General features: G+C 39.1%; 5 protein-coding genes across 14 annotated transcripts in view; 3 read left to right on the top strand and 2 right to left on the bottom strand.

The window, feature by feature from the left end:
* LOC108183922 (NACHT, LRR and PYD domains-containing protein 3-like) overlaps nucleotides 1-1,566 on the top strand; it is a 19,464-nt gene extending 17,898 nt beyond the window's left edge. For all 6 annotated transcript variants that reach the window (XM_087248375.2, XM_087248377.2, XM_088650086.1 and 3 more), the window contains one exon: nucleotides 1-1,566. This exon is cut by the window's left edge. The gene's annotated coding sequence lies outside the window, so the exon portion shown is untranslated.
* The window catches only part of LOC137490924 (uncharacterized), a 671,652-nt gene that overhangs the window by 311,021 nt on the left and 348,131 nt on the right, over nucleotides 1-12,500 (bottom strand). The gene's annotated exons all lie outside the window — the stretch shown is intronic.
* si:dkey-151g22.1 overlaps nucleotides 1-12,500 on the top strand; it is a 472,026-nt gene that overhangs the window by 243,895 nt on the left and 215,631 nt on the right. The gene's annotated exons all lie outside the window — the stretch shown is intronic.
* Nucleotides 1-12,500, top strand: part of LOC108183685 (uncharacterized) — a 301,560-nt gene that overhangs the window by 180,677 nt on the left and 108,383 nt on the right. The gene's annotated exons all lie outside the window — the stretch shown is intronic.
* LOC110439479 (NACHT, LRR and PYD domains-containing protein 3-like) overlaps nucleotides 1-12,500 on the bottom strand; it is a 136,510-nt gene that overhangs the window by 87,657 nt on the left and 36,353 nt on the right. Inside the window, exons 11-12 of one of the 3 annotated variants that reach the window (XR_015481748.2) lie at nucleotides 9,670-9,864; nucleotides 9,369-9,546 (exon numbers count right to left, since the gene is read on the bottom strand). The exons of 1 other annotated variant lie outside the window; for it this stretch is intronic. The gene's annotated coding sequence lies outside the window, so the exon portion shown is untranslated. Of the gene's footprint in view, nucleotides 1-9,352 lie in introns of those variants that run through there. One more of the 3 variants, NM_001445235.1, reaches the window with a different exon arrangement.

Genomic DNA, 12,500 nt, shown 5'->3' with positions numbered 1-12,500 from the left:
GCTAAAACATCACATTTCTGAGGAGTTTTACATTCAGATGTGATTTAATTACAATTATACAACTTATGCATCTGTGCTCTCTTCATTTCTCTAAAAAAACTTTAACTTTAGATGTCTTACCCAAACCACATGTTCACAATGTCAGGCTTAACATGGCGGCTGGTCCTCAGCAAGAGGTTTTTCTGTATTTAATTGTTTCTCTTAAACAATATGAACGTCACAGGGTGGAGAATACAGTGACGGGGTGAAGACCGTAACAGGGTTGAGGAGACACTTTCATTTCAATGTTAATTTGTTTTAATTAATGTGAAATTAAATCTAAGATAAACCAAAACACTTCTTTATTTCAGTAAAGCATTTAGGCATTGATCACACTGAGATGACATTAAACTTCCTTAAACCAAACTACAGTCAGAATTCAGAACAGTGAAGTGCTGCAGGTAACTGGAGCGTTAGTAACCTTTACAAATGCTGATAAAGGCCTGTGTTCCCAAATATACTGCTGAACAGAACCTACAGTGAACAGGAGCAACAGCTACATCATGACTAAACCTTTATTTCCTGGAACATCAAGAAAAACTGCAGCAGAAAACAGTCTACTTAATGAAAATGCTTAATAATAATAATAACATTATACAGGCAGACGGGCTGCTCTGTGCTCTGAGTATTTCAGAAACTGCTGATCTACTGGCATTTTCACGCACAACCATCTCTAGGGGAGGAAATATCCAGTGAGCGGCAGTTCTGTGGGCGCAGATGCCTTGTTGATGCGGTCAGAGAATGGCCAGACTGGTTCCAGCTGATAGAAAGGCAACAGTAACTCAAATAAGCACTCGCTACAACCGAGCTCTGCAGAAGAGCATCTCTGAACACACGACACGTCCAACCTTGAGGCGGATGGGCTACAGCAGCAGAAGACCACCAGATATTCCTCAACCTTTTGACAGCTGAAGCCTCTTTATCTCTAATATTAATATGAATTCTGCCCTTAATGACCCCCTCTCTAACGTTGGCTAATTGTCACATGACATAGAGATGAACAAATGAACTGTTTACATAATTAAAGTCTTTTTTTACTGCACATGTTCTGATTTGATCAGCTTTAACTCATGATGAAACTCGTGACACATTCAATATAAAATCGGCTGCTGATACGGGCGCCATGTCTGAGATAAGATTGTGTCACAGTTTCAGTGGAAACACTGCTTCAGATATTCTCTCAGTGACTAAATAAAGTTATAGTCAGTGTATATTTACTGAAATGTTCTTGATAAATTAGGAGAAAATCTCAATCCTGTTACAAGTTTACAACCCTGAAACAATGAGATGAGTGACGGGGTCGAGTGTGATGGGGTTGAGTTACTGAAACAAAATGGCCACTGCTCCTCGTGTGGTTTAAGAGAGAAGGTCCACACGGCAGCAGTTAAACTAGAATGTGTCATATTGTTTGGACATTAAGAAAACAATCAAACTCCATCTTAGTTTTACGTTACAGGGTTGAATTGTTAAGCTTGACCGTACCCTTCCTAACCATAATAAACCTCAAATAATGTAAATAAATGACAATATATTTCGCCTTCTTTTGCACCGTGCTGTTAAAGAGAGCTGAATGATGTCACTTCCTGTCTGTGATGTAATAATACATATAAATTGCTATAGGTGGAACAATGCTAGCGTATTAGGGTTGAGTTATATTCAGAGATGTATAGTAACGAAGTAGAACTACTTCACTACTGTACTTAAGTACTAAAAGGCAGTATCTGTACTTTACTGGAGTATTATTTTTTTCTCCTACTTCCACTTTTACTTAAGTACATATTTTCCATGAGTTTAATACTTTTACTCCGATAGATTTTTTATGTGCTGCATCGTTACTCGTTACTAGGGGTGTCAAAATGATCGATATCAGTTCAGTAATAGATCATAAACGGTTATTACGTGATGACGTCATTTATCTCCTATGCGCGATGTCGCAATACTATGGCGGAGGACGGAGGCGCGGTGAGGCGGCACAGCACACAAGCCGCTATTTCACTATTATGGAGAAATGTTGTAAAACTTCGCCTCTGCCTCTCTCTTTCTCACTTTGGACATTTGACCCGCTGGCCTGTTTGTAAGGTAACTTTTCCTCTCTTCTCGGCTGTTAAAGCTGTGGATCCATCCAGACACGATGTGTCTGATGTGCAAGTTTTCTCCACTGTGTATATTACCTGTGATAATCGCGTATTCTTCCCGCCATGGCTGAGCAGCGCTTCATTTCTAAAGCCCTTTCTGTTGAGCAGGTGAAAAGTAACCAATCATAAGACCTCGCCTGTCAGTGCTCAAAAAGCAGGCGGGATAATATTGACATGAGTTTATTAGCTGTAAATGCTCATGCAGTCTTCTGTGCATGAGTTTTGTTTGGTCAAATTAAAGGTACGGTTCATATATCTGACTGCTGTATTAAAGAACGAAATTGTATTACAAAAAATCCTTTAACTGTCACACCAAGACAACAGCAATAGAATTTTTTTGATTGCATTTCTCCTAATGTCGCTAATTTAACACAATCAATGCATTTTTTTTCTCAACACATCCCATAATTTCTAAAATATCAGCCTCTACCAAATGGTTAAGATGTTGGTTTATGGTAAAAGTACCAGAATTAATAAATATACTACAGAAAATATTAAGTGTAAGACAAATTTAATTAAAAACAATAAAAAAAATTAAACTAAATCATAGCCATAAGCCATGAAATATTTCAGATTTTCATTAAACACAGTAATATACACACTTTCCTGTTGTTGTTTTTTTTTTTTTTTTTTTTACAAAAAAATCCAAATCAAGTGAATTAGTGCAACAGGATTTAGTTTGCTTGTTTAGTTTAGTTTCACGAGTGCTTCCAGAAGACAGAACTCCTGTTTATTGTGATATTAACCAATCAAACTTCAAAACTCTCAAAGTGTGAGTGTGTGTTTGTGTGTGTGTGAGTGTGAGTGAGAGTGAATAATGTGTGTAAGAGAGAAACTGTGTGATTGTACCTGTGTGTGTGTAAGAGAGAGTGTATGAGAGTGTAAAAGAGTGTATTTATATGTGTTTGTGTGTGCCCATGTATATGTATAACAACATCGGTATTACACGGATGTTATGAGGAGATGGTGAATTATGTGGATATTATTTATAAAATTTAATCACACTAAATGTTTTTTTTTTCAGAAAGTAAAACTACACATAATTTCCTGTAAGGTTTGGATTTAGAGGTTGGATTTGGGGTTAGAGCAATCGAAAGTACAGTTTGTAGAGTATAAAAACAATCGTAACCTATGTAATGTCCCCACAATTCACAAAAATGTGAGTGTGTGAGAGAGAGAGAGATAGCGAGAGAACTGTGTGTGTGTGTGTGTGTGTGTGTGTGTGTGTGTGTGTGAGAGTGTATGAATGTGTGAGAGTGTACATTTAGGTGTGTGCAGGGCAGTGTACGTGTGTGTGTGTGTGTGTGTGTGTGTATGAGAGAGAGAGAGAGAGAGAATGTATGTGAGTGAACATGCTGAATAATCTCATCAGTGAGAGGATTTTCTGGCAAAAGGGCCTGACGTTGTGAGTTCTTGTACCATATAAACTATTTACAAAGAAAAACAGTATCATAAGCCAAGTTTCTTTTCGTTCTGCTTAATCAAGTGTCCCCAAAAAAGATATTTAAAATAAACAAAATAATATGATGTCTTTTGACTTTGACTTTCTTTAATAACTACATTACACAATACTTGTACTTTTACTTTCAGTACTTGAGTAGTAAATTTTGAAATAAACTACTTGCAATACTTAAGTACTAAAAATGTTGAATACTTTAGTACTTCCACTTAAGTATGGTGCTTAAAGAGCACTTCTACTTCTACTCAAGTCAATTTTTGATAGAGCACTTGTACTTTTACTTAAGTATGGGTCTCTAGTACTTTATACATCTCTGGTTATATTGAGGGACAAAACTTTGTAGCCTGTTTTTCATTTAAAATAAATCTTATTTTTATTTTATTTCTATTTATCACAAGAAAAGAACTCAAGTAAATAGTTGTTATACTGAAAAAAAATGTAGACACTGTGTGTATTTGATTAATTTGTCTCTACATGCAATTTCAGAGACGTGCCTCGGGGACATGACAGATAGCTTTGGTTTGTGACAGAAATGTTGAAAGTTCTCCCAGTTCTTCTTCTTTCTCACCACACATTTCTGCATGTGTAAATAATGCTCCACAGCTCCACAATCATTCCTCTGACTGTTAAATCACATGTGAATCTCTTATAACCTCATCCACTTACTGCTTCAAGAAATCCAAGAGGCGAGGGCTGGGACAAATGCAGTGTTTAGTTTACATCCACTAACATGGCCAGCAGGCCTCACTGATCTGGGCTACATCACTGTGTAAATGTTTTCTGCATTGGGTTGAATTTATTTGAACCCTTTCAGAAACACATGGAGTCAGATGTGCTTCAGGCATCAGTGATGAGCCAGTCTAGTTCAAACACAATGACTCTGTGCTAGAAGACTGAGTACCTGTCTTACTTCTGTCCTCACAGATAAAACTGAACAGAACGCCACAAACTTAAAACAGGACTTCCAGGACTGAGAGAAATAAACAACTATTAACTGAAGTGAAAGCACAAGCGGCCGGCACTTCTGTAGACATACAGTACATGAAGGGCTCTGTCCGTGAGAGCAATAGCCTTGACCCCCCAGTTCTGTGTTCTGCTCAGTTGCTTCAGCTCTTCTGTGACTTTTCTTGACGTCTCAGCATCATTCTACACTTTTTATACAAGCGAGCTTCCCCTGAAAGAAGATTTTATTAGTTTGTATTTAAGGCCTTGGTGCTTTCTGTCCAGCCAATATGTGTCCAGATGCAGTTTAATGTGCATGTCGATTGAACTCCTTCAGCATGAAGCCATCAAAATAAGCGGAGTCAGCAGTGTGCTCTTCCTTCTGAAACATTACTCCATGCTCTTTCAGTTTAATGTGTTTATAATCTATTTATTTCATGAAAATGTTATTTATGAAAGTGTTTTTACCTTTTCTGTTAGATTAATACGATGAGCTTTAAACACTGACAGTTCTGAGATTCATAATGGCAACAAACTGCAACCAACAGTTCTGGTTCAGGGTTTAGTGGCGGCTTTCTGAAGTGGAGCGAGGAAAATGTCCAGAACACATCAGCTGACACCCGATCTCAATTCAGTTTAGAAACTCAAGAAATGTACAGTCGTCTCAGAGATCTAATGAAGCTGGAATATATTTATTATTCATTCATTCATTTTCTGTTCGGCTTAGTCCCTTTATTAATCTGAGGTCACCACAGCGTAATGAAACGCAGATGCCCTTCAAGATGCAACCCATCTCTGGGAAACATCCAAACACACTTATACACTACTGACAATTTAGCCTACCCAATTCACCTGTACCTGTAATCTTTGGACTGTGGGGGAAACCGGAGCATCCTGAGGAAACCCATGCAAACGCCGGGAGAACACACAGAAACGCCAACTGACCCTGCCGAGGCTCAAACCAGCGAGCTTCTTGCTGTGAGGTGACAGCACTACCTACTGCGCCACTGTGTCGCCTTATCGGAAATCATATATGCATAAATGTAAATATATTAAATGTGACCTCCTGTACTTTTATTTTGGCATCTCAGCGCTCACCCTGGGGCTGATGTGTTCAGACTCAGCATCAGTTGAACATCTTTAATCAGCCGCAGGTCATCTAGAGGAGCTTCAACACATGAGCTGTTCACACTTCTGTATGGTCTATATCAGAAAGAGGGACGGTCGAGTTCTGCTGGAGACCTGCACATAGAGGAACACATGGACATCAGACTGCTGATCAATCTGCACAGGAGACGATGAAGAGGAGGAAGACAGATGATGGAGGAAAAGCTGAAATAAATCTGTTATCAAGGGAAATATTCAGACAGAATGATGAGGAGTTTAGGATGAAGATAAGAGACGACATTTATATAACATTAAAATATTAGTGGAGACAAATAAACATGCGTGTGAGAAACAGAGAGGAGGAAGTGAAGTGAACTAGACTGAGGTGAGGACACACTCCACTAAACTCAACACTGACATTAATGGAGTTCAGGAACAGGATTAATGTGGAGACTGTAGAGTTCTAGAGAACATGTCAGATTTGATGGAGGACATATGCGAGAGAGGAGGAAATTGATTAAATATGTAAATAATAATGGACATGAAGAGACGTTTAGAATATAGATTGTGACAGTACTGTCACTTCTTCTAGTGAGACCTGGTCAAGATGGCAGGCAGCACAAACAGTTTCACATAAGAATGGGATCCTATTGATGTTGATTCAGCTATAATAATAATAAAATAACACACTTTATTTATATTGCGCTTTTCTCAAACTCAAAGCACTAACAAGAGCATCAAAACACAGAAGAACATCAAATACACACAAAGTAAGAATGATAATAATAAAAATATACATATTAAAAGAAGGCCTCATATAAATATTTATTTCTTTATTTATAGGCCCAGGGCAGGCTGCGCTGAGTATTTTATATAAGTGGGTTTAAATTAAACACAATAGGATCGTTGGCTGTGCGCGAGCAACATCTCAGGTCGCCAACTCTTTTAAGAGCTGAACTAAAAGAAGTTTAAGGGCAATAAGCCTAGACAATACGGTCAGCTGCAATGCCTATATCACATGCGTTTTCCGACACAACAAGACTTTCGAGACTTTCTAAAACCCTGGATTAATGAAGAAAGTGTCTAATTAACTAATTAAACACAAACGTATAATTGATAATAAATAATGTGTTGTAGTTCAGACTAACAGATGAGCTCGCTGTCTGTGCTTCGCAGTAATAGTGAACTTGGCATTTGCTCTTTGTGACTAAATTATGTTATACAGCGGCTCCAGTTCCGTTTAGCACATATAAATATTGCAAATAGGCTACTATTCGCTGCTGCCAACTGTTTGCATTTTATTTTATGCATTTACTGTTGCATGAAATAATAAAAAAGGGAAGAGCGCTGGTAAAGAGCGTGATGTGCACAGAAATTCACCCATTCTGAAGTTCTCTTTAACCTAATAGGGTATATGCCGAGCTAGTGCTGTTCCCATGCTGATACACTTCCGGTGACCTGTTATTGTGAACTTTTTCCCATTTTATACGGTTCCTTATACAGCATCGATGTTGTGATATCATTAAAATACAATCAGTTAAATAAACTTTAGCATTTATTTAGTTGTTCAAGTGTAAAACGAGACAAAAAGCCGTTTACTTGCACGCTCCCGTCAGAATCGGCAGGCTAACGCAGAAGCTCCACTGAATATACCGGGGTAAAGTAAATGCTCATATTATAAACATATGGCGGGGGAAATGTAATTTAATGCTGTGCTTCTTGTACAATCTGACACCCACCTTAAATCGGATATCACTCAGCTAGTGGAGATCGCTGATTTTTTAAAGAAAACAGACCTTAAACATACAGGATTTTGCATTGGCATTTAATTCGCCGGAAGCGCTTAACCCAGGTTACTGGCAAATTAAAAGTCCTATTAGCATGCTTCGGCATATACCCCATTCTTCTTAAATTGTAGAAAATCTTTAAAATGACAGGCGTTTAATCAAGCCTTTTCCATCTGGAGAATTACAGTTATTAATAGCTTAGTCCTTATTAATGATCGGTTAATAAAATACATCATTTACAGATCTACTGAAGAATAAGACGAATGCGCAAAAACTATAATATTTTTACACTTTACAGCTTTACAGTGCGTGCGTCAAACATGTGTTCATTGATGTAAGCCTGCTAACTGATCAGATGACAGAATATGTAAACTTAGTTTATATATATATAATTAAATAATAATAATAGTTCAAATCCTGCGTGCTGCTCCACAGAGGGCTCTTATTTTGAGGGCTACGTCACGAGCTCAGATTTGGTTGACCAATCAAAGGAAAGTTGGCGTTTCAGCACCGCCTACATGTGTATAATCAATTTTGAAGTCGTTTATACGCTTTCCTGCCCTAAATTAAAATAATTTAATTTTAGCCAAAATCTCGTTTCTTTAATTCTTGTGAGCAAATGAAAAACGGAAAAACGGCCGCTTTCTTCATTTTACTTGTTTTGTTTCAGGACGGATATGGATTGGACGGAAGATACCCTGATTCACATGGTCTCCATTAGGTTGTGGGTTGTTTCTCTGGATGTCTTCAAGCAAGCGTTCCTGTTCTTGTTGGTCTTTTGACTAATTATCTGACCCCTTTTTTTCTGATCTGTAATATGAGGAAAAAGCAATGATGTTACAAAAGTGTTGCATGAAATTTAACAGGAAGAACCAGCGTAACACCAATCTGCATCATTTACTGATTTATCTGGAGCAGAAAAGTAATGAATTGCCCCATAAGCCTTACTGTAGCTGCTAAAATAGGTGATGGTGATCAGCAACAGGCTTAGTGATTCAGTAAATCCCCCTATAGACTGACAAAAGTAACACACGGTGCTCTGGCAGATACAGTAAAGGACAGAGAAATCCTGAGGTTTGTAGCTGCTCATTGAAAAGAAAGTAGATACGTATAAAACAACTGAGATAATCGCACCAAGAATGAGAAGCAAACATTGCCTTTTGAAGATATGGAGCCAGAAAAGAGAGGCCTGATTTTGGGGTCTAGTGTGCATTTTTGTATTACTGTTATTGATCAGCTCAAGTTATAAAGTTTGGTTTTACTCTGATTTGCATGGATCAATCATTCTGTTTTCACCTTTAATAAATATCACTTATTCCTCTTTAAGTCAAAATATGAACTGAACTTGTCAATAGTGTTCATTTAACATAGAGCGAATGCTAGTTGCTTTACCCATTGAACATTCCAGTGATTATTTATAAAACATTTTACTTACCACAACTTGCCTACTGCTTGACATGGATAACCCGCTGATTTACTGTGTCATCGCTGCAGTACAAACGGTCCTACATCCTCTTGAGACACTCTGCTGCAGCCAAGGCATTTTATACTGTCTGCACAACGGCAACACAACATGCAATTTAAAAAAAGACTTATTAAAAAAACTGTATATGTTCTAGCATGATAAAAGACAACACATTTAATCATATATATATAATGACTCGTAATGAATGAGAGTGATCAGACATTTACTGAAGCATTATTAATGCACAGTTGTGCTGGTGAACATCAGTTAATGCACTGAGAGTCAACAAGAACTAACAGAGAACAACTTTACTGTCATCAACTAACATGAACAGATCAATAAATACTGGAATAAATGTGTTTTTATTGTTCAGTTCAAGTCAAATCATGAAGAAGAAGAAGATCAGAAGAGCAGAAAAGAACGTCACACTTCATTTCTCCTTTATTCATTGACCTGCTGGATTTCTCTACAGTTGATTCAAGATTTGACAGAGATTCAGACAGGATTCAGACATTTCCATGTTCATCATCACATTCTAATATCAGCAGTGGATTTGACATTGACTTTTATTATTTGTGCTCAAACAACAGAGAAACAATGAAGAAGATCAATCTGTAGACAAGAATGAGCTGATCTGAACACAGCAGCATCCTGGAGGACACTTCATCAACATCAATGATGACACTGATGAAGACTGAGACACGCACACACACACGCACACACACACACACGCACACATACACACACACACACACACACACACACACGCAGACACACACATTCACACACACGCTCGCTCACACGCACGCACGCACAACAGTGAACACATACACACACACACACGTTCTCTCTCTCTCAAACACACACACACAAACAGACACACACACACATACACGCACACACACAAAAACACGCACACACACACTTAGACTGAGACTTAGAAAACTTTATTGATCCCGCAGGAAATTGCTTATGTAATGACTGCCATAACACACAAAACACAGAAACACAAAACCACAAGACAAAATAAATAAATAAGTGAAATAAGTCACATAAATCCAACCAATCTATAAAAGGAAACAGCCACAATACATAAGTATACAAACTATTATATAAGATATTACACTTAAAAGAATCAGTGGTAACTAATACTATTAAGTCATATATCAAGTAATGAAAATAATATTAACCAAAACTAATAATATTACACATAAAACAATTACACATAAAATATTTCAAGTAGTAAAGTGATTCAGCACTCATTTAAAAAACAATGATATTGCACTCAAAATATTTAAGACCCAGTAAAAAAACGTACAAATATTGCACCTAATAGACTATTGCACATCATAAAACATAATGCACAGACTTCCACACACTAAAACCCGTAATAAGTAATATATGGCACGAGCAGCAAGGTATTGCATAGATTACTGTAAGGGTAAGTGACTGAGGGAGACGTTATGAAGTCTGATAGCAGTGGGAAGGAAGGATTTTCTGTGGCGTTCAGTGGAACACTTTAAGCTGGTAAGTCTGTGACTAAAGGTACTTCTCAGCTCGTCAACCACATTATGAAGAGGATGATCTACATTGTGCATAATTGACCGAAGTCTGCACAATGTTCTCTTTTCGGCCACAGTTTCCATATTGTCCAATTCCTCACCCACCACAGAGCCAGCTTTCCTAATCAATTTGTTAAATCTCTTCATATCTGCCACTTTTACACTACCACCCCAGCACACCACAGCATAGAAAATGGCACTGGCCACTACAGACTCATAGAACATACGCAACATGGTGTTGCAGACTCTAAAAGATCGGAGTTTACGTAGGAAATACAGCCTACTTTGACCCTTCTTAAATGTGACCAGAGAGTTCTTGGACCAGTCCAGCTTATTGTCAATATACACACCCAAATATTTATAGTCCAGAACAATCTCCACATCCACCCCTCTAATGGACAAGGGAGTAACTGGAGATCGTCGTGATCTTCGCAAGTCCACCACCAGTTCTTTGGTCTTTTGGATATTAAGCTGCAACTGATTCAGCTCACACCAGTCCACAAAACTGTCCACAGCCATCCTGTATTCCAAGTCGTCCCCCCCCCCTTAATACATCCGACTATTGCTGAATCATCTGAAAATTTTTGCAGGTGACAGCCCTCTGTGTTATATTGGAAGTCAGATGTATACAGTGTGAAGAGAAACGGTGACAAAACAGTTCCCTGCGGTGCTCCAGTGCTACACAGTACCGTATCACACTTATTCCCCTGTAGCCGTACGTACTGTGGCCTATCAGTCAGATAGTCCATAATCCACGCAACTAAGGGAGCATGAACCTGCATAGCAGACAGTTTGCTCCCTAGCCGGGCTGGTTGAATAGAGTTAAAGGCACTGGTAAAATCGAAAAATGTAATCCTCAGGGATGCTCTCGGTTTGTCAAGATGGCTGTAGGCACGATGTAACAGGTAAATGATGGCGTCTTCCACTCCAATCTTGGCCTGGTAAGCGAACTGAAGAGAATCTTGCGCTGACCTCACTAGGGGGCGGAGAGTGCCCTTCATACTGTGTGAAGTAAGTGCTAATGGCCTGTAGTCTGATGGAACACTAGGTCGCGCCTTCTTGGGTACCGGAACCAGACATGATGTTTTCCACATCACAGGAACTTTCTTAATACTGAGGCTCAAATTAAAGATCCTCAGCAGTACTCCACTTAACTGAGAAGCACACAGCTTAAGTACTTGTGTGGTTAATCCGTCTGTACCCGGTGCCTTAGCAGGATGGAGTCTGCATAGTTCTCTCCTCACTTGGTCCTCAGTGATGATCATAGGTGGTTTATAAGAGTCTGAGACACCAATGAAAGGAGGAGAGTCGGTGGAGGCTTCAGTTGGTACGATGGTGAAAGAGGAGGAGGGAGAGGGCGCGAAGTAGGGCAAAATGCTGCAATTTGACGTGACACTGTTGGGGGGAGCAGATGCACTAGGTGCAGTAAGGGCTGTGTCAGAGCTGGAGAGTCTGGAGAGAGGCCTACTGTCAAACCTGTTGAAAAACATATTAAACTGATTGGCCCTATCCACATCACCATCAGTTCTAGGGCTGCTGGTCTTGAAGCCAGTAATGTTCTTCATGCCTCTCCACACATACCTACTGTTGTTCTGTTGCAGCTCTTGTTCCAGCTTTTTCTTATATCTCTCCTTACCCTCCTTTAACCTCACTGACAAGCGCCTCTGTACTTCCTTAGCTGCTTCCTTATCACCTGACCTGAATGCCACCTTCTTTTCATTCAGAAGGGCTTTGATATCTTTAGTGACCCATGGCTTGTTGTTAGGAAAGCAGCGTATGGATTTCACTGGTACAGTACTATCCACACAGTAGTTGATATACTCAGTGACACAGTCTGTGAGGTTATCAATGTCCATACCATGTGGCACGCACAGAGCATCCCAGTCTGTAGTCTCCATGCAATCTTGCAGGGCTGCACTGGCCTCTTTTGACCACTCCCTCACTGTCCTAACAGTAGCTGGCTGCCGCTTTACCAGTGGTAGGTAGGTGGACTGAAGGTACACA

The sequence above is a fragment of the Danio rerio genome, chromosome 4, assembly GCF_052040795.2.
Source record: "Danio rerio strain M-AB ecotype USA chromosome 4, GRCz13ab, whole genome shotgun sequence".
Lineage (NCBI taxonomy): Eukaryota > Metazoa > Chordata > Actinopteri > Cypriniformes > Danionidae > Danio > Danio rerio.
The sequence above is the reverse complement of the archived record's forward strand: the minus strand, read 5'-3'. Positions and strand labels throughout refer to the sequence as shown.